Consider the following 22,153-nt stretch of genomic DNA (forward strand, 5'->3'; position numbering starts at 1 on the left):
AACCCACCTTCCCTGACCTGGGCTCTCCTCTTCCTCCCTGGACCCCTCTCCCAGGCCAGACACATCTTTCCATCGACTACATCCCCCTCTCACCTTGTGGCTAACAGGCCCCTCACAGGACTGTGATCCTGCAGCTCCCTACACCCCAGGTTGCTAAGCCCAGACACGTGCGGCCTCCCAGTCCCCCACTTTCCTTGTACCCCGGTGACTGTCAGCTCTTCCTCCAGAGTCTATGGCCAGTCCCCACAGTACTTCCCAGCTACAGCCCTGGCCCAAGCTGGATCTTGTGCCCGGCTCCTTCATCAGGCCCTGACAAAACTCCTGCCCTCATGATGCATCTCACATCCAGTCCCAACGTGGGCTTTCTGAAGCATCAATGAGATGGTGACTCTCTTCCACCTGTAGTTCGCCAGTTTCCCCACTTTGGCTGGGCTGTCTGCTGAAAGGGACGTTTGCTGAGGTCCTGAGAGTCCCCGGCACCCCTGCTAGGCTGCTGGTTCCTGGGTTCCCTGACACTGCACCTCAGCAGGCCAGATGGCACAGCCCAAAACCCCAGAATTGCACACCTCAGGAGGGGGCTGGCACTGTGGCTGCTCCATCAAAGAGAGCAGAGAAGGGATCCCCAGCTGGGACACAAACACTGCACGGTAGCCTCTCCCTTACCATCACATCACACCCGTGGGACATGAGGGAGGGAGGGACTGAGGCTAGTGTTAGTTCCTCTGCAGGGTGGTACCGGCTCAGTTGTGTCCTCTCAGATTCACGTACTCAAGGGGCTCCAGAAAACTGCACTCCTGGGGCTTCCCTTCCACTCCCTGTATCTTACACTTACCGTTGGACATTCTGCCGTCGGGTGTTCAAGACCCAGGAGGTGGTGGTCAACCTTCTCACCCCCTAAGGTCAGGGTCAGCCGAGGCTCCTTGGGGGTAATTTCCAGGGTGCTGAGGAGCCCCTGGGCTCTTCCAGTCCTCTTCTTCCATGTGTGTGACCAGCAAGGATGGCCAAGAAACAGCAGTCCACTTAGCTTCCTCCCACAACTGTGGGGCACCCCCTTCCAGTGGTCCTGCTGCATGCAGTGTGCACACTGATGGCTCTGAGCCCCTCTCCACTGTGGGTGTGGTCTCTGAATCCTGGGACACTCAACGATGTTGCAGGGCCCCTTCGGGGGGAGTGGGGGCACCATCGTCCCTGGGCATCAGTGACCCTGAATCGCTAAACCCAGAACATGGCAGTTGGTCCTGCCATCTCTCTTCCTTTGCTTCCACCTCCAGACTCAAATGGTCAAACACCCAAAGTGCTGCCCCTCTTAAGTCAGGGCCTAGATGTTCCCAGACTGACTCTGGGGCTGTAGGAGCTGCTGGTCCAGGTGGGTGCTCTCAGCAATCCCTGGAGACAGGATGAAGGGGAGTGGGAGTAGGGGTTCTCCAACCAGATACATTGCCTGAGAGCCTCTCTGGCAGTCAAGGAGGCTTGTTCACAAAGGGCTTGCCCCTCTCCATTACAGGTGGTAGGGCAGGGAGGCCAAATGCCCACTTGGCATGTGTCCAGTTCTCTGTACTCTCAGCTACAAGGACCCAAGGACTTTGGATGACTTGGGGGTCCTCTTCTTTCCCTGGCCAGGCACAGTGATGGTCCTGAAATCTGTCATATTCGTGTCTCAGAGGAGGGACCCCTAGGGAGCTGTGATGGAGGATAGGAGGGGAGACCTACCTGACAGAGACGTGCACCCTGGCCCAGGATGGCAAGTTTGGGTGAGACAGATCCACACAAAAGATGTGCCCTAGAGGTGGGAACGTTGCAGGGGCGGGGGCCATGAGTGTTTCTCAGTGTGCCTGCTTACATGGACATTTGCTTCTGGGCGGCAGGGGGCCCAGTGCTCATCTACCCTGGTCTGTGACTGACTTCTGCTCCCATGGGAGTCTTAAGTGGTGAGCACCATATTGGCCTTTAAGTGCTCAACCCGCGCCCACAGTTGTGGCAAGGATTTCCAAGAGCATTAGGACAGACAAGACCACACAGAACAGAGACTGACTTTTCACTCGTATCAAGATTCACAACACACACAGGGAAGAAAGAGATGTTTTTACCATGCGATGGCCTCTGGAGGGCTTCACGTCCAGTCCCCTCCCAGGCACCTGGTCCAACCAGACAGCCACTTGTCCAGCCTTGCCCACCACTAGAGGGGGTGTTGGGAAGATGATTATGCTCTTGCCAGATGAGATCCACTTTCTCCATGAACGATCTGGCAAGATACCAGCTGAAAAGAGGAAGAGCGAAAGTCAGAAGAACACGGAGAAGCTGGTGATAGATGCTGGGGTCTCCTGAGCAATGACTTCGTTGGAGGCACATGCACATCCCTGGTCTCTGGACCACCATGTTCATGGCCGATTTGGTGTGCAGGTGACTGAACGTACGGTGCTCTCGCTGGCCCACTTTGGGGGGTTGTCTTCAGCTCACCTGAGTGGTGCCGATCTGCCAGCTAAGATGGGGCTCATCCCAGGGTGGCATTGGGCCAGAGAAGGGAGAAGCAGGAAGTCCTTGACCTTAAGTGATTTCTAAGAGAGTGGCTCTCCGAAGTGGATGAGGTAGAAGGACACCAGCCAGGTATCTGTTTGCTTGCTTGTTGGGTATGGGGCTGGGTGTTGTTTATTTTCTGGATAAGGTGAAAGAACTCTCCAAATAGAAGTGTCTGTACAAGGGGTCTGGCAGGAGGGGAGGGTGCGGGTCAGTCCACGTGCCATGAAATCTCAAGAATCTGTAGGAGCTCAGACTCAGGCCTTTCCTCAGAAACAGGCAGAGAGGGGAGTTGGCTTTGGTCAGCACAAAGCTAACTGGCTCCTCAGCAGTCACAATGGAAGGTTCCCGGCATGAACTGATTTGCAGGAGCCAGCATGTCTGCAGCCCGCAGCCCTCAGCCCTCAGCCCCCAGCCCCCAGGGGGTGCACCTGTCATAGGGGAGATTTATTTCCTGCTTCCAGAGAGACAGAGAGGAGGTGGACAGTGTCCCTCTTGCATGGGTCATTCGTAAGTAACATTAATTCAAAACAGTTAGTATGTCATTAAGGCATCTTTAGAAGGGACCTGCCCTGGGCCCTAACAATACACATACATATATACATATATATACACACACATATACATACAAGAAAGAGACAGACAGACAGAAACACAGGCAGAGGGAGAGAGAGGGAGAGACAAGACAGAGAGAGAAATACGCACTGAGAGACAGAGAGAACGAACACGGGAGCTGGGAATGGGTGGAAGTCACACACCTTTCACAAGTCAGTCTACATGTCGGAACCCAGTCACAAGGTCCATCCACCCTGGAGGCATGGGTGTGGGGATCACACGAGGCCGAGTGACCAGGAGGCAAGAACGCAGGGAGCCGTGGTGGGGCAGCCCACCACACGGGCTGAGATGAGACACTGGCACCTGAGTCTGAACATAACAGGAGGACCTGGAAGGTGTACGCCAGAGCGGACACTGTCTGAATTGTATTTCATTTCAACCCGCCCACGGGGGGACTGGGAAGCAGGCAGCAAGGAGGGTGACTTTCTCCAGACCCCAGAGCAGACCCAGGCCTGTGTGGGGTGTGCTCTGCACTCCACCAGCCCTCTGTGGAATCCTTCCTTTGCTGAGTCTGTGTGTGAGCTCCCTGTGATGCCAGCCCACGGGTGCTACAGGGGCCGCAGGTGTTTATAGTCTACAGACCTGATGGCTTCCCTAGGAAGCAGAGACCAGAAGGACCCCCATCGTGCAGATGGGGGACTGGGGAGACCCGAGAAGCATGTGGCTTGCCCAGGGTCACAGCACTTCTGAGGAGGGGGAGCCAGGTCTGAACCCAGCTGTGTCCTCAGAGCTGGGGCCCTGGCTGCACCCAGGCCTCCCCAGGGCTGTGGGGTGGGCTGGCTTGGTGTCACTGTGCGTGGACATGGTATGGGGTGGGAGGTGAGCAGTCGGCAGCCCAGAGGGGCCCTTGGGGAGCTTGGTGTAAGGAGGAAGCTTGGGTAAGGGGACCCCAGGAAGTGACCTCACTTCCGTGGCAATAGAGGCTAACAGAACTTGGAACCTAGGTAACCAGGCACCCACTCTTTAGAGACGACCCTACCCAGCTCACTTGGTTGAGACACTCAAACAAACATGTTCTGTTGTGTCCCAATATCCCAAGGCCGTGGCCTCAGGAAAGCGCACAGCGAGGGCCTTTACCAATGCTGCCAACACTGGGTCAGGTCTCACCCCAGACGCCAGAGGGACCCAAAGGTAACACAGGGAGGCCCAGGGCAGGACTGCCCAGACTGGGCCACTACTCAGAGCCCGCCCGGGTAGCCCTGTGTTCCCTTCCTGGATGGTGAAGGTGGGGTGGTCATGTTGGGGGTGGGGGTCCTGCCTCAAGCAAGACCAGGCTGAAGAAGGGTCAGAGGTCAGTCATGTCCACAACCTGGGTCAAGGCTGGTGGGCTGTGATGTGGAGAGTGGGGGCAGTGCCCTGCTATCCGAGGTGGAGCCCAAGCCCTCTGGGTGTGTTCCTTCCCTCGTGGGCGACTATCTGAGCAGATCGAGGTCTGAGCCTGATCTGGCAGCAGAGGGTCGAGTGGGCAGAAGCAGCAGTGAAGCTGGCCGGGCAGGGCTCTGAGACCTCTGGGCCGGGCTGGCTACTGGTCACTGTCATTGCAGAGCCCCACACCACAGATCAGAGAGGAGCTGGTGGACGGGGACACCCACTGCACCTCCCCGAGTGAGGGGCTGGTGTGCCACACTGCCGAGGGCCAGCACAGGCTCTGGGTGAGTTTGGACATGGAGAGGTCCCCAGAATCATGGCTCAGAGATGAACAGGGCAGGCCTCCTGCCCAGACACTACCCAGGCCACTCCCCAGGGTCCTGCCTGGGGCTAATGGGCAGCTCAGCACACCCAGCTCTGACCTGGAACACCAAGCCAACCTCCCTGTGTGTCAGCTGGAGGACCAGGAGCACACTGTGGCAGAGCCCAAAGGTGAGAAGGGCAGGGATGGGTGCAAGTGTGTAGGTGAGGGAGGGGCGAGGGCTGGGCCACACAGGGAGGAGTCCCCAGAGGCTGCTGTTGGGAGCAGAGCAAAGACAGGCCTCAAACCACCTGTCTGGTGGAATGCAGTCACAGAACACATCCTGTTGGCAGTTCTTGAGTGGGACTTGTCTGGAAAGCTCTGGGAATATTTCTGTCCTGGAAAAAGCACATGGAAAGGAGGCATGTGGGTAAATTGTTCCTCTCTCACAGCATGAGTACTTCCACAAGACTTAAAGCTGTCTCCACTTCCAGCAGATATATATCCACAGGAGTTAGGGGCAAGGGAAGACACCAGAGACCAAAAAAAGGAAGACTCCAACCCAGCAGGAGACCCAGAGCGAGAGGAGGAAACACCAGGCCGGCAAGGAGGGGCTACATCTGCTCCTGCAGGCAACCCAGAGCCGGGACATATTCCACCAGCCCTGCAGGGAGACCCAGAGCCAGATCATATTCCATCAGCCCTGCAAGGAGACCATGAGCCTGCTCCTGCAGCTCCTCCTTCACCTGCCCCTGCACCTCAAGGTAACTAAGAGCCAATTCAGGCATCACCACCCCCTGAGGCTGAGCCACCTCTGCACCCACCAACACCATCTTCTCCTAATTCCCACCATCAATCCACTCCCTGACCCGAACTTTTTCCTTTCCCCTGGCATCGTTTTCGTTTGGTTTTTCTCTAATTTCCTTTGTTTCTTTCACATCATTTATGGTATCATCTATTTTTCTGTTTTAAGCTTGCAGTAATATAATTTAGACCCTTTCCCTTTTAAATTGTGCAATTCAGGAGCATTACGTGCATTCACAATGCTGTGCAACCACCACTACTGTCTAGTTTCAGACTATTTCTCTCCTCAAAGTAAAACCCTGTATCCAGAGCATACAGTCTCCTTCCTCCCTCCCCCAGCCCCTGACAACCCCGAGTCCTCTTTCTCTCTCTCTGTCTTTACCTCTCCTGGACGTTCCCTATCAATGAAACCATACAAAAGGTGGCTTTTTGTGTCTGCCCACATATTTTAAGTGGGGGCTGGTGAATTTTTTTGTTTTTACTTGAAATAGCATTTTTGTTATTTGAAAGGGAAATCCAGGTGGATTAAAGATGAGACGTACAAAACAAGGCCCTTGTAGTAGCTGTGTGCGTAACCTCGGGGTAGACACTGCTGTTCTGCCGTGACACCACAGCCAGAAGACAGAAGGGAGATGCGTAGCTCTTCCTGTGGCAAAACAAAACCAAACAAATCAAAAAACAAGCAAAAGCCCAGAAAGACAGCTGGAAAGACAAACCACAACCTGGAAAAAGCGTTCCTCATAACCCAAGGTCAGAGAAAGGTTTCACATCCCTGTGGTCCAAAAACCTCTCAAAATCCAGTGTTCTAAACAGAAACAGAACAATCACATGCAGTTCCAACCAGAGGCAATGCAAGTGGCCAGTGTGTGTTAGAGATGCTCTACCTCTTAGGTGAGGATACATGCAGGTGTACAAACTACAGAGACAGCACTGGTCACCATCACACTGGCGGGTCTTTAATCTGGTGACAACCAGCCCTGGTGACAACATGAGGAGGCAGAGGCCCCAGAAGATCCCTGGAGGGAAGAGCAAACAGACACTCCTCTCTGGGAGAACAGGGTGCAGGACGCATCAAAGTTCCACCGGTGCATCCTTTTCCCAGCAGTGCTGATCCTTAGAGTTGATCCCACCATAGTTCTTGCACAACTTTTCAAAGACGTCTTTCCAAATATGTTCATCACAGCACTCGTTGAAAGAGTAGGAATTGGGAGCAACACTAATATTCATGGACAAGGGATGGGATCCATCAGTTCTGATTCATGTGGATGAATGAATGCTGTGCAGCTGGAGAAGTGGGTGCAGGGTCTCTACCTGACGTCAGGTGGAAGCATGTGGACCCTCCGTCTGCATCCAGGGTCCCATCTGTATGACCGCATATGTGTGAAATCAACATGGATGTAAATGAATCTGAGTGTGTGAGAGACAGAGATAGAAAGAGACAATGAGAGAGACAGAGACTGAGAGATGTGCACCAAACCATTCATGATGGTCACCTCTGCAGGTGGGATTTGTAAATGTCTTATCTTCTACTTTAGGCAATATTTCCATTTTTTATAATGTGTCTGCATTATACTACTGATTCTAAAAGGATTAAAATCCTATGTGAATGCGACCCATTCATTACTCATCTGTGGAGTAATTAAAGTGCATTATTCTTATTTTTAAAAGACTTGTTGCAAGGACAATAATCATTTATGAGAGTAAGAGAATGAATTCTAAAGGAGCTAAGAATCAGTAAAGAACAAAACCTTCTCAGGACTCAGTTCCAAGTCAGCCCCGTGGCAGCAGAGGTTCTCCAGGAGGTTGTGTACATTCTGAATCAGCATCCAATAGAGGGGAGGAAGAAGTACCAGACTTGGACACTGAAGACTACAACAGTTGAGAGATTTTGTTGGGAGAAGTTAAGAAAGATCTACATTCACAGAAAATAACCCCATATTCATGGAGCAGAAGGCTTGAGGCTTATTAAGATGGCAATAGTCCACAAAGAGACCTAAGGATTCAAAGAGTCCCTACCCAAGTCCCAGGTAGTGTTTTGCAGAAATGGACAAACGGTCTAAAATTCATGTGGAAAAGGCAAGGGGCTCAGAATAGATCAGGGAATCTTGAAAAAGAAGAACAAAGCTCAAGAAATGGAAAGCCAGGTGGAACCCCACGGTTGGTATAAAGACACTTTCAGCTGAAGACACCTGAGATTCAACAGATGCAGGAAAAAAGCCTTCTTGGAGCTTCCCTTATCTGAATAAAGGCAGAAGCTTCTGAGAAATGACCACAATTTCTCAGAATTTCTTAATTCCCTCATCAGGGTGGCTTCTATTCCCAGGAGAGAGACCAAGAGTAAACCGACCATAAATCCCTTCTCCAGGGCATCTTAGGACCCTGAAGAAATGCAAAGGTCACTCATCTGTGTACTGATGAACATTATCACAAAGATTCTTATATTCCATTGTTTTCCAAAGAACCCATCTGTCTTTCCAGAAAGAAATCTTTCATAGAAGTCAATTCTCTCCTCTCCCTTTGCCCTATTAAGTTAGGTTGATTTAAAAAAAAAAAAAAAAAAAAAAGCCTTTCACCATTTAACATGGTAGTTACTTTTCTGGTGGGTCCTGTGTGCTCAGAAGTAATCCTTTTCTCTTGTTCTTCTCTTCACTTCTGTGGGCTCTTTGGGAGGGACTCTGGATGACAGGGAACTCTCTTTTCTCACCTTCTTTAGTAACATCTTTTTGTCCATGGTTAAGCCATAAAAAGGCTCATTGGTTTTGAGTTATATTTGGAATATACATACCTTTGGAAAACCCCTGGGAGGAAAAAAGGGGTTCAATACCGCCAGAATTTACTGGTTTTCCTGGTCCAAAACCTAATAGAACAATATTTGCAAGGATTTTTTACAGGTTCTCACCATAAAAGAAAGATCCTATTGAAGCCTCTTCGATGATCAAATAGAAACAAAAAGGAGAATCAGAACACTTCCTTAACAAAATCAGATTTAGAGTAAAAATTAAAATCCATTTACACCATCAACCCTCCCACCCATGTGTATACTGTCCTCACGTAATCTTCCAGACGATCCCCTGGAGAAAATCCTCACCAAGACTGCAAATGGCCAGACCCTTTGCCAGGACCTCATGCTCATTTTTAGAACTTGGCCCACTTGGGGGCTGATATCCAGGGCCTGAGAGAAGCTATCTGTGAGGCCTTCTCTGCTAAGATCAACCTGGCTGAAAGCGAACTGTGCACTCTGGTGGGGGGAGAGAGCACACCGAGCCTCTGTGGAAGGATCTCTGAGAACATCCCAAAGGCACACAGCTCTAACTCTGGACACAGGAATCTTTTGATTGGCATCTTAGCTGGCAATCTCCTCCTTGATAGAAAGAAGCAGATTCAAGATGGTGACGTTGGATGGGCAGGTCGGCCTCTTGAGGTTATCAATGAGGAGGGTGTGCAATTCTCTGAAGAATTAAAAACCATCATCCTTGCTTTGCTAACCTCGTTTATAGAGAAACAGAAACGTGGCTCTAGGAGTAATTCAAAGCCCGCCTGCCCTTCTTACCAGTACCAACATCTCCACTTCCGTCTCCTGTCAGGGCCCTGGAGAAAGAACTGTCCTACACTCAAGAAAGAAGAAAAAACTAAAACAGCAACTGCCTTGCACCTCTGACAATAAGAAATAATACGCCCCAGAATTTCTTCTTTAAAATGCTTACACCCTTCCTCAGGCCCTTCTGCCAAACAGCTGTGTCCTCCAGGTCTTGAGAACCCAGTCTTCAAATGTGAACATTCAAGAAAGTAACTCTAACTGGAGTGTGCCTTGGCTTTTAATTGTGTTTCCTGCCTCCTGTCATAAAATATGAGTCACTTATTTCTCCACCTGATAAGTGCAGTTATGCCTGCCACCCCCTCAAAATTGCAATGCTTTCTTCCTTTGCATGCTCAGCCACTGAAAGTAACTTAGTCCACTAAAATCATCACTGAGACTGGAAAGGAAAAGGCCAATTGTACACAAACTGGATATTTCATCCACTCAGATTGGCTTTAAAAAACACCAAGATGACCACATGTTATTTTCAAAAATTCCTTTGTCCAGATTTTAGTCTAACAGCCTCCATAAATATTGACATATCAGGTCAAATCTAAATCTTAAAAGTCTTCTCCACACATATCAGTACAAACATTGAACTCTCACTAAGCAAGTAGTCTTTCTTGTTCCATCTGCTAGAAACACAGTTCAGAGCCTACTACTTTATATAAACAGATGATTTTGTATTACTCAGTTTTACTAACTCAAGGCTGAAATTTTGGAAGGAAAGCTATTATATGTATTTGCATTTGTCTGCATGATTATATATGTCTTTTACTATGACGGGGAGGGGGGAGCCCACAATTAAGAACTTAGAAGAGTAGGGGGAAATTTATTTTTCCTCCCATACACACGCAATGAAATACTGTTTAGAAACAGGAAGAAATAAACTATCACTCTATGCAAAAAACACAGATGAGCATTATATGTATATTGCTAAGTGAAAGAACTCAGTCTGCAGAGGCTACACACTGTATGACTCCATTTATATGACATTTGGGAACAGGCAGAACAGAGGTGGTACACAGGTTATGGGGTGGGGGGGGTTGAAATAATCCATATGAGACTTCAGTGGTGGATACTTGCCACTATGCATTAGCCTAAACACATTTTTTTACAACCCAACAAGTAAATCATAATATATTCAAATGTAGTTTTTTTTATGATATGAGAGTGTCACAGGATGGAACAGAGAATGTGACAAAGAATATAACTGATTTAAAAAGTGTAAAAGAGAAGAAATGTATGGAAAAAAACTCATTGTTGGCGGTGGGGCAAAAGGCACTTGACATAATTATCTATGGAAAAGAACAAAATCCTTAGAACAAAGGCATACTGTACCATACATAAGTACTAGACTCTGTAAGTTCTTCCCCATGGCGGCTGTAGCTAACAAACTACTACATCTGTAACCTGGAGTGGAGCAAGCAATGAATTCAGTGAATGACGTATGGTGGAAGCCAGGTTTCTTACCTTTGGAGTGGGAAGTTACAGATAGGCAAAGGCAGAAGTTTACAACATCCATGCAGCAATGGATAGATTACATTTCCTCAATTTTAAAACCTTTTGTGCATCAAAGGTACTATCCAGAAAGGGACAACACAGCCCACAGAATGGGTGAAAATATTTGCACATGACGTATCTAACAAGAGTCTGCTCTTCAGAATACATCAAGAACTTTTACAACCATCAACCAAAAGACAACCCAATTTTTTTATACTGAAAAGGACTTGAGGAGGAGGGTACAGCTCAGTGGTAGAGTGCATGCTTCACATGCATGAGATCCTGGGTTCAACCCCCAGTACCTCCATTAAAATCAATCAATCAATCAATCAATCAAATTACCTCCTCCACAAAATAAAAATAAATTTAGAAAAAGAAAGAAAAGGATTTGAACAGACCCTTCTTCAGATAAGAAATATAAATGGTCAACAAGCACATAAAAAAAAAGAAACCCACAAGATGGAATTCTGTCAAAGGAAGGCAGGAGCCAATGGAAAGAGCTCTCTCAATAGCCAAAGGACGGATGAACTGAGTAACCCAATACTGTACTACTGGATTATAAGCAAAAGCTTAAAATAACTATCCAGGTGGGGTGTCCATGCTGGTAAAAAATAAATGATTATATAGTGAGTTTTTTTTTTTTTTAATGAGTGTCACTGAATAGAAATCTCCCATGTGGAAGAATTCCAAATAGTTGATGTAGATACTCAGCCTTTCACTAAGGAGGTGGTGCTAACTCCCCTCCTAAAGTGTGGGTGCCACATACTGATTTCATCCCAAAGAAGACATACAGTACAGACTTGGGGGGGGAGGGAGTAACTTCACAGTCAAAAAAATCCGATAACCACTACCTCGGCCAGGAGGGCAACAGTGATACATCGCCTTGATGTGTGTTCCTGTGACATAAACCAATGAGAGAGCATTGACCTCTGTGACCTGCTTCTTCAAAACCCATAACCTCATTCTAATCACAAGGAAAACACCAAGTAAACTCCAATGTGGGACAGTCTACAAAATACCTGACTGGTCCTTCTCTACACCATCCAGGTCACTGAGAGGACAGTGGGAGAGAATGTCAAAGCCACAAAGACCCTAAAGTGACAGGACAACTCACTACCATGTGATCCCCCGGGGGGATCCTAGGACAGAAGGAGGTAAATGAAGGGAACCCGAATAAAATACGGATTTTAGTTAATAGTAAGCTACCCATATTTGTTCATTAATTGTGACAATTCTGTAGGAAACTAGAGTAAGAGGTGAAGTTAAAAGTCAAATAAGAATGAGCTATTGCATCAAACTGTAAATCTGAAATAGAAGGGTGCTTTCCTAATAACACACATGCCTTCTGAGTGTCCTCATGTCAGAGTGGCAGAGTGGGGCCAGCACCACCCTTTCCAGGCAGGAGGGAGAACAGAGAGAGATCCTGCATGACTTCTGACCCCCTCCACAATGCTGACTGAGACTGAGTTGGATTTGAAACCCTTAGAGACAAGTACAGACCTTTCATTCTTCCCTCACAGCCCAGGATTGGACTCAGAAAAAAATGATACAGCTCATGTGACCCTGGGAGAATCCTGTCCATCCTGGAGGGCTTAAAGAGATGGATAGAAGGGGGATCAGGGTGGGTTATGCTTAAACCTAACTCTAATTCCAACCCTAACACCCTAACTTATTACCCTAACCTATGACCCTAAACCTAATGACCCTAACCTGGGACCCTGGACCCTTGATCCTGACACCTAAACCCTAATCCCTGTTCATCAGTTGCACCAAATATGCCACACTGATGAGGGATGTTGAGGGTAGGGGGAGTATGTATGTGTGGGTGGGGAGGTCTCTGTGTGAACTCTCTGTATTTTCTGCTCAATTCTGTTGTGAACCTGAAACTGCTCTGAAAGAATAAAGTCTATTTTAAAATATTTTTTAAAACCCTAATCCCTGACCCTGACCCTGACCCTTTAAACATTACCCTGTACCCTGTCTCTTCAACTCTGACCCATAACCTTGACCATAAGCCTAAATTCTGACAGTGACTCTGACTGCAGACCTAAACCCTAGAAAAGTGGACACCAAGGTATGACTCTATAATCTCCCAAGTAAACCAAGGGAATAAATCTTCACAACCCTGCACTAAGCAATGGTTTCTTAGATTTAACAGCAAAGCACAAGCAATGAAGGAAAAAACAGATACACTGAATTCCTCAAAGTTAAAATCTTTATCACATCAAAAATGCTATTCAGAAAGTTAAAAGGCAGCCCACAGAATGGAAGAAAATATTTGTACATTATATATCTAATAAGAGTCTGTTATCCAGAATATATCAAGAAACTCATCAACAAAAACACAAAGAACTCAATTTTTTAAGTGCACAATGGACTTGGCCAGACTCTTCTCTAGACAAGACATACATATGGTCAACAAGGACACAAAAAGATGTCAAACAACAGTAGTCATGATGGAGATGCAAATTAGTACCATAATGCAATACCCCTTCAAACACACTAGAACTGTTATAGTCAAGAAGAACTAAAAATAACAAATACTGCCAACAACATAGAGCAAATGGAACTTTTAAACACTGCTTGTGGAAACATAAGATGGTGCAGCCTATGGGTACAATACTTTGATATTCCCTCAAAAAGATCAATGTACAGTATGACATGGCTCAACAACTCCACTCCTAGTGACAGACACTCAGTAATCGACAGCAGGTGTTCTAACAAAATCTCGTACATGAGTACTCATAGCAGCACTGTTCACAATAGCCAAAGATAGAAACAGTTAAAATGTCCATCAGCAGATGAATAAACACAATGCAGTAGATCCATGAACTGCCATGTTATTCTGCCATGTAAATAATAAAGTAAAATAGTGCAGCCAGTGTGGAGAACAACATGGCAGCTCCTCAAAACATGAAACGTAGAGTTAACACATGAGCCTTCAACTCCACTTCAGGGTATTTACTCAAAGTATTGGAAAGTGGGGACTGGAACAGATATTTGTACACTCATATTCACTGCAGCCCCATTAACAGTCACAGATGGTGGAAGCAGCCCAAGTGTCTATTGAGGGATAAATAAACAGATTGTGGTATGTGCACAAGGGAATGTCATTCAGCCTTGAAAACTCAGGGGATTCTGACACATGCTACACTGGATGAATCTTGCAGTCACTATGCTAAGTGGAGTCAGTCAGTCACAGAAGGACAAGTTCCATGAATCCACTTACATACAGATCCAGATGAGTCAAGTTCAGAGACAGAAGGAATGGGGTTGTGAGGAGCTGAGAAGAGTCAGGGTTTCATGGATACAGTTTCACTTTGGGAAGATGAAGTAGTTCAGGAGATGGATGGTGAGGATGTCTTTGTAACAGTGTAGATGTAGTTAATGCCACAGAATGTACACAGAAAACAGTTTAAGAGGTGTTCCGTGTTTTTAATCACCATGAAAAAAAATGAAGTCCTGATACCTGTTATAACACAGATGAACACTGACAACATCCCAAGTGAGAGGAGCCATGCAGGAAAGGCCACCCAGATCACATACCCCTCTTGTGCTTTAAATCCCTCAGGATTGTGAAAATGAGGGAAAGCTGCAGTCAGGTTTCCAGAAAAAAAAAAAAAACTGGATCAGAATGGGAAAAAAAATATAACCCTAGACTTGGGTTAGCTGGTGAAAGTTGGGTTGGATTTTTATAAGAAATTAAATTTATCCTCATTTGGGGGCTATGCGCTGGTTCCCTGGGAGACTGTCCCTCTTTGGGGTGAAACACACTGGAGTATTTTGTGTGAGGTGGCGAATGTGAGTACTGTGTACTGCTACTGAAATTCTTCCATACATTTGAAATTCTTGGGAAAAAACTGCTTTTCTAAACAACCATGTCAATAATAGGACAGAAAAGTAGAAAAGACATCAAACTTGGTCATAGAGGCCAAGCCCTATCCAGCCCATGCTCACCCAGTGGTGATGCTCCTCACCCTTGCAGGGTCCACACATTTTTGAAGGGCCCTTTGGGAAAATGGTATCAGCAGCCACTGTGTCTTGGGTGCTGTGGATGACCTGGATGTAGTCGAAACAGGGCCATTTCTAATTCCAGTTTCCACATCAAATCACACACACACGCGCACACACACGCACACACACACAAACTGTTGGAACTAATAAATGAATTCAGTAAAGCTGCAGGATACAAAATCAATACACAAAAATCACTTGTGTTCCTAGACAATAATAATGAACCATCAGAGAAAGAAATTCAGAAAACAATCCCATGTTCAAAAACAACAAAAGAACAAAATATCTAGGAATAAATTTAACCAAAGATGTGAAAGACGGTAAATCTTCTGCACACTGAAGATGGTAAGACATTGATGAAGACATTGAAGACCAAATAAATGGAAAGGTATCCTGTCCCCATGAATGTAAAGAATTACTAGAGCTGAAATGTCCATTCCACCCAAAACAATAGACACACTGAATGCAATTGCTACCAAAATACCAATGGCCTTTTCCACAGAGACAGAACAAACCATCCTAACATTTGTAAGGAACCACAAAGGACCCCAAACAGCCAAAGGATCCAGGCAAAGGAGAACAGCAGCTGCAGGAAACTCACTGACTTCAAACCACATTGTGAAGCTACAGTAACCAAACAGTGTAGAAATGGCACAGTAAGAGGCCAGAGGAATAGAAGAGAGAGCCCGGGAGCACACCCAAAAATATGCGGTCAGTTAACTGATGACAGCTGATGGCATACCTCAGGGAAAGGACAGTCCCCTCAATCAATGATGTCAGGACAACTGGACATCACAAGCCAAGGAAGGACACTGAACACCATCTGCCCCGCCTCCACAAAACTAAAACCAACAATTTCCCACGTCAAGCCCTTCCTCTGTTGGGCCCTCTGAAGATGGACACTCCAGCATCCAGACACACACAGGAAGCTTCTCCTCACTTTTTCCTCACCTTTTCCTCCTCTGGCAGCATCTCCCAGCTGGTTCTGAAGACACAGAGCTCCTCTCAGTGTGGATACAAGCCCCATGTTTTCCCGGAGCCAAATCCCTGGCAGGTCCGGAGGAGACCAGGCTCCTGTTGGCTGAGCAGGGAGCCAAGGCTGTGGGCAGAACAGGCAGGCACTGCCCTGGTCAGAGAGGTGGACTAGTCACCCTCTGCTGGCAAACAGGGGAATGCAGCTGCACCCACTCAATCCAGTGGAGGCCGCTGAATCCTGCTGGCAGTCCTGCTGAATGCACTCAGCTTTGGAAATTCAAATGGATGGAGGCCAATACCCCATGACTTCTCAAAAAATGGTTATAGAACAATTAGAAACCATATGCAATGAAGGTAAACACAGCTTTACAGAAGTCACCAAAAGTCACTCAAACTTCTCCATAGACAAATTTTAAATGAAAAACTGTAAAAACTATAGAAGAAAACATAAAAGAAAATCTACATGACCATGGGTTTGGTCATGTAGATGATGATCTTTGACTTTCAACAACACAAAAAGCCAACACACAAAAGGAAAAAAACTAATAGCATGTACTTCATCCAATTAAAATTTTCTACTTGGTGAAATACATTATTCAGAAAACCAAAAGACAAGCAACAAGCTGGGAGAAAAATACTGGCAAAACACATATCTGCTAAAGAATATGTACTCAAATTACACAAAGAACTATAAAACAAACAACCCTATTTAAAATGGGTAAAGATCTGGATAGACACCTGGCAAATAAGACGTACAGAAAATAAGTAAGTGGACAAAAATATGATCAACATCATATACTATTAGGGAATTACAAATTAAAGCAAGAGGACAGCACTACACACCTATTAGAACCGCTAACCCACCCACAAGGCGACAGTGCTCATTACTAGAGAACAGGGAACACAGCAACTCTCCTTCGTTGCTGATGGAACACACATACAGCCTCCTGGAATATAGCTGGGCAGAATTTTCCAAGGCTAAACAAGTCTCACATCTTGAGATGCATCAATCATGCCTCCAATTCCTCAAAAGACTGAAAACAGACTTACCATCTGATCCAGCAGTCTCACTCCTGGGCATATATCCAGAGGGACCCTTAATTCAAAAAGATACATGCACCCCAATGTTCATAGCAGCACTATTTACAACAGCCAAGACATGGAAGCAACCAAAGTGTCCAACGACAGATGGCTGGATAAAGAAGTTGTGGTATATTTATACAATTGAATACTGCTCGGCCATAAAAAATAAAATAATGCCATTTGCAGCAACATGGATGGACCTGGAGATTGTCATTCTAAGTGAAGCAAGCCAGAAAGAGAAGGAAAAATACCATATATCATCACTTATATATGGAATCTGAAAAAAAAAAAAAGATAAATGAACTTATTTATAGAACATAAACAGACTCACAGACATAGAAAACAAACTTATGGTTACCATGGGGGAAAGGGGGTGGGAAGGGATAAATTAGGAGTTTGAGATTTGCAGATACTCAACCACTATATATAACATAAACAGCAAGTTTATACTGTATAGCACAGGGAACTATATTCAATATTTTGTAGTAACTTATGGTGAAAAAGAATATGAAAATGAATATATATGTTCATGTGTGACTGAAGCATTAGCTGTACACCAGAAATTGACATGACATTGTAAACTGACTATACTTCAATAAAAATAGATATATACAAAAAAAAGAAAAACCATGCCTCCAATTTTTACACAACTGCTTTGAAAAACCATATCCAAATAGAAACAAGGACGCTATTGTGCGTGGAAGCCCCACTCATAGTGCCTAAACCTTGAAGGAATCAGGATGTCTTCAGCAGGTGAATGCGTAAGCAAACTGGGTACATCCATATGAAGGGGAGCAGAATAGGACACCCCACAATACAGAATTTCAGGAGACCCCAAAGAGCTAAAAACTATCTGAAAATAGAAAATCAGGGTTGGAGGCGCACACTCCCCAACTGCAAGAGTGCACAACAAGAGTAAATAAAACACTGTGACACAGGCATCCATATATATACACACACACAGATGAATGGCACTGAATGTGATCCCAGAAATGAACCCATCCATCGATGGTGCACTGATTTCAGACAACAGTCAACTGCATTAGACTCGGGGAAATGGTGTTTTCAACAAAGGGTGCTAGGCTATTGGCTATCCACACGCTAAGGAGTGAAATTGGACCCTTACCTCATACCACAAACAAGAAGTATCTCAAAATACATAAAAGGCTTAAATGTTAATGAAAGGTAAAATTTCAGTCAGCCTCTTGCGTCCACAGGTTCCACATCCATGGATTCACCCAACTCCAGATCAAAAATATTAGAAAAATAATTCCAAAAAGTTTCCAAAGGAAAACCTTGAATTTGCCAGGTACCTGCCACTATTTACATAGCATTTACATTGTACTTAAGACATTTATACAGCATTTACATTGTATTAGCTATTATAAGTAATCTAGAGGTAATAAAAGTCTACAAGAACATGTGCCTGGGTTATATGCAAATACTATACCACTTACATAAGAGATTTGAGCGTCCATGGATTTTGGAGTCTGTGGGGTGTCCTGAAACCAATCCCTCACAGACACCTTGGGATGACTGTGAAAACTCTCCAGTAAAACATGCAGATGAATCTTTATAACCTTGGATTTAACAATGATTTCCTAGATCTGACACAAGTAATGATTTCTCAGATCAAAGCACAAGTAATGAAAGGGGGGAAAAGTTTGGATTTCCTCAAAATTAAAAACCTTTCTGCATCAAAATATGCAATCCAGAAAGTGAAAAGGCAGCCCACACACTGCAAGAAAATATTTCCATGTTATATATCTGATGAGTCTTTATTCAGTGTGTATCAAGAAATGTTACACCTCCTCAACAAAGACACACCCAAAGACAAACACCCCAATTTTAAATACGGACAAAGGACTTAAACAGACCCTTCTCCACATCAGACATGCAAATGGTCCATGAGCAGTTGAAAAGACAGGATGGAAATGCAAATTAAAACCACAATGCAATAACTCCTCCACACGCTCTCAAATGGTTATAATCAAGAAAATTAAAGGTAACAAATGTTGGCAACAATGCAGAGAAACTGGAACCTTTAAACATTACTCGTGGAAACGGAAAAGGGTGCAATCTATGTTAACCATATGAATAGACAGTTACCGTATGTCTCAAGAACTCCACTCCTAGATGTAAACCCCAAAGAACTGAAAGCAGGTGTTCACATCTATTGACAGCAGCTCTGTTCACAACAGCCAGAAGGTAGAAACAATGCAGCGTCCACCAGTGGGTAAATGGATAAACAAAGTGGGGTTGATTCATAAACCACCATACGATTCTGCCATAAAAGCAATGAAGAGAAACAGTGCAGCCTCTGTGGGAACCAGGATGGCAGCCCCTCAAAAACTTCAACACAGCATTAACATGTGAGCCACCAATTCCACATCGGGGTGTGCACCCAGAAGACTGAAAGCAGGGCCTGGAACAGACAGGGGAACACCCCCATTCACAGCAGCAGTCACAGCGGCAGAAGGTGGGAGCGACCCAAGTGCCCACCAATGGACAGAGGGATAAACCAAATGTGTAAACACAAAGGAATGGAATTCCACCTTAAAAACTGAGGAAATTCTGACACCTGCTGCCGCATATATGAACCTTGAGGCCATTATGACAAGTGAAATAATTCTGCCACAAAAGGACAAAGATGGTATGGTTCCACTTCTGTGAGGTATCCAGAGAAGTGACACTCAAAGACAGAGCGCAGAATGCGGCTGCTAGGGGCTGAGGGAATTAGTCACTGGTGAAAACTGAGAAGTTCTAGAGATTGCAGATGGAGAGGCTATTTGCACAACACTGTGATTGTAGTTAAGGCCATACAACTTAACGTGTACTTAAAACAGTTCAAATGGCAAATGCTATGTTATGTATATTTAATCACAATGAAAAAAATTAATGAAGTACTTATACCTGGTACAACACAGATGAAAACTGAAAAAGCCTAAGGAAAAGAAGCCACACAGAAAAGGCCACCCAGATCAGACTCTCCTGTGTGCTTTAAATTAAATCAAGTTTGTGAAATGATAGGAAGTATCAGTAGTGGTTCCAGAAAAAGAAAACTGGATCAAAATGTGAAAAGACATTTCCCTAGAGCTGGGGCGGATGGTGAAATCTGCAGTGGGCCTGTGGACTGGATTACAATGTGGAAACTGCAATCATCTCCTCATTTGGAGGCTGTGTGAGGATTCCCTGGGAGAGGTCGCTGGTTTGGGTGAAAAAAACGTGCTGGAGTATTTTGTGTGAAGTGGTAAATGGGGTAGAGCAAAGACAGCAGGGAATCTGGCTGTAGAGACAGACAGCACCTTGTCTGCTACTGCAAGTTTTCTGTGTGTTTGCAATTCCCGGAAAGTAAATTACCTTCCAAAACGCCATGTCAAGACCAGAAAGGCAGAGCCCACATCACACTTCCTCACAGGCCAGGCCCCCCCAGATCCAGTTCACACACAGAGTGAGCCTCATCGCCCCCGGAGGGGTCCACGTGTAATTTACAGACACAGCAGAAGGTCACATTAGGAGCCACTGTCTCCACGTTGTGCATGACCTGGATGTGGTTGACACAGTGCTATTTTTGAATTCCAAATTTCCACATCATTCCACCAAAAATGATTAGAAATAATAAGTGAACTCAGTAAAGTTAAAAAATCGATACACAGAAATCAGCTGCATTTCTGAACACTGACAATGAACCATCAGAAAGAGTAAGAAAACAGTCCTATTTACAATTGCATCAAACAGAGCAAAATACTTACGAATGAATTTAACCAGACGTGGAAGCCCTGCGCACTGAAAACTTAAGACATTCACAAAGAAATTGAAGACGACTCATACAAATGCAAGGGTATCCTGTGCTCATGGATGCGGAACTGTCCCTTGTACCCAAAGCCACGCACACAGGGATGCGCCCCTACCAAAATCCCACGGGCATCTTTCCCAGCCAGAGAACTCACCCTGCTGTCTGCGTGGAACCACGACGGGCCGCGAACAGCCAAAGTGACCCTGCGAAAGGAGAGCAGGCTGGAGGCACCTCCCTCCCCAGCTTCGCTCTAAGCGCGAAGCTGCAGCCGCCGAAACTGGGGAATCAGCACAGACACAGGCGCCGGACGGCGGGACAGGACACAGACCCGCCTGGACCGGGTCGGCTAAGATGTGACAGCGGGGCTCAGGCACGCCGGGGGGAGGACGGTCCCCACCGCAAGCCGCGCTGCGCTGGGAGAGCTGGACTGACTGGAAAAAGCCGGTTTTCCACACCAAGACCCTCCTGGGTCCCCTGAAGACGGACCCCCACCCCGACCCCGCAGCCACCCCACAGGCAGCGTCTCCTCACGTCTCCTCACCTGTTCCCCCAGCGGCGCCTCCCGGGCCGGTCCTGGGAGAGCCCAGCTCCAGTCAGCGTGGACGCTGCCCCGTGCGGTCCTGAAGCTGCAGCCCGCGCGGTAAATGAGGAGACAAACTCCCTTCAGCGGCGCGCAGAGCCAAGTCCCCGAGGGATGCGCATGCGCATGGGTCAGAGACGCGGCTCAGCGCCCCCTGTGGTCGGTGCGGGACGCGCAGGCGGAGCTCACAGTCCAGGGGAGGCAGCGCCCCCTGCTGGCAGACCTGCCGACTCCATTAAACCATGGAAATTCAAACTGCAATGGAGCCACATGCCCCACAACTTCTCCAAAATTGCTAGGGAACAGTTAATTGGAGACCGAATGGCATGAAATGAATGTAGACGCAAATTTTACAACTTACACCAAATTACTCAAAATAATAGACGAAGACACAGAAGAAAATCCACATGACCTTGGGTTTGGTCTGGTAGATAATGGAGCCTTGAGTTTTAACACACAATGCAAAAAGGCAATTCAGAAAGAAAAACAGGTGATATCACGGACTTTATAAAATTCCAGATTTCTGCTTCCTTTCTGAATAAGGACAGACCTTATTCAGAAAATCAAAAGAGAAGTCACACACTGGGAGAAAAATATTTGCAAACACACATCTATTAAAGGATTTGTTCCAAAATAAACAAAGACACAACCCCATTAAAATTAGGTAAGGAACTGAACAGGCACCTGGCCAAAGAAGATATACAGATAGTATACAAAAATATGCTCAACATCGTAGCCCATTAGAGAACTACAAATTATTACAGCAATGAGATAACACTGCACACTTATTGGAACTGTTGACTGAAATAAATGCATAGCCTAAAAGTTGAGAGTTATGTTTTATTTGGCGGGAGGACTCGAGCAGGGATGACAGCCTCTCAGGTCACTCTGAGGGACTGCTCCGAAGAGGCAGGGGAGGAGCTAGGATATACAGGAGCTTTACAACAAAGACCAGGTAGTTGCAACAATAAAAGATTACATGTTATCTAAAGAAAACCGGGCATCTCAAGTTAAAGAAGTTAG

At 46.1% G+C, this 22,153-nt stretch overlaps 1 long non-coding RNA gene and 1 other non-coding gene across 2 annotated transcripts in view; one reads left to right on the forward strand and one right to left on the reverse strand.

The window, feature by feature from the left end:
* Positions 1-21,222, reverse strand: part of LOC141573541 (uncharacterized) — a 40,629-nt gene extending 19,407 nt beyond the window's left edge. The window contains exons 1-2 of the long non-coding RNA XR_012499322.1: positions 21,092-21,222; positions 2,088-2,257 (exon numbers count right to left, since the gene is read on the reverse strand). This is a non-coding gene — a long non-coding RNA (uncharacterized LOC141573541). The remainder of the gene's footprint in view (positions 1-2,087; positions 2,258-21,091) is intronic.
* On the forward strand, positions 10,917-10,989 carry TRNAV-CAC (transfer RNA valine (anticodon CAC)). The gene has a single exon. It is a non-coding gene; the product is annotated as a tRNA-Val (tRNA).
* Positions 21,223-22,153: the final 931 nt, after the last annotated feature.

Source organism: Camelus bactrianus, chromosome 16 (assembly GCF_048773025.1).
Source record: "Camelus bactrianus isolate YW-2024 breed Bactrian camel chromosome 16, ASM4877302v1, whole genome shotgun sequence".
Classification (NCBI taxonomy): Eukaryota; Metazoa; Chordata; class Mammalia; order Artiodactyla; family Camelidae; genus Camelus; species Camelus bactrianus.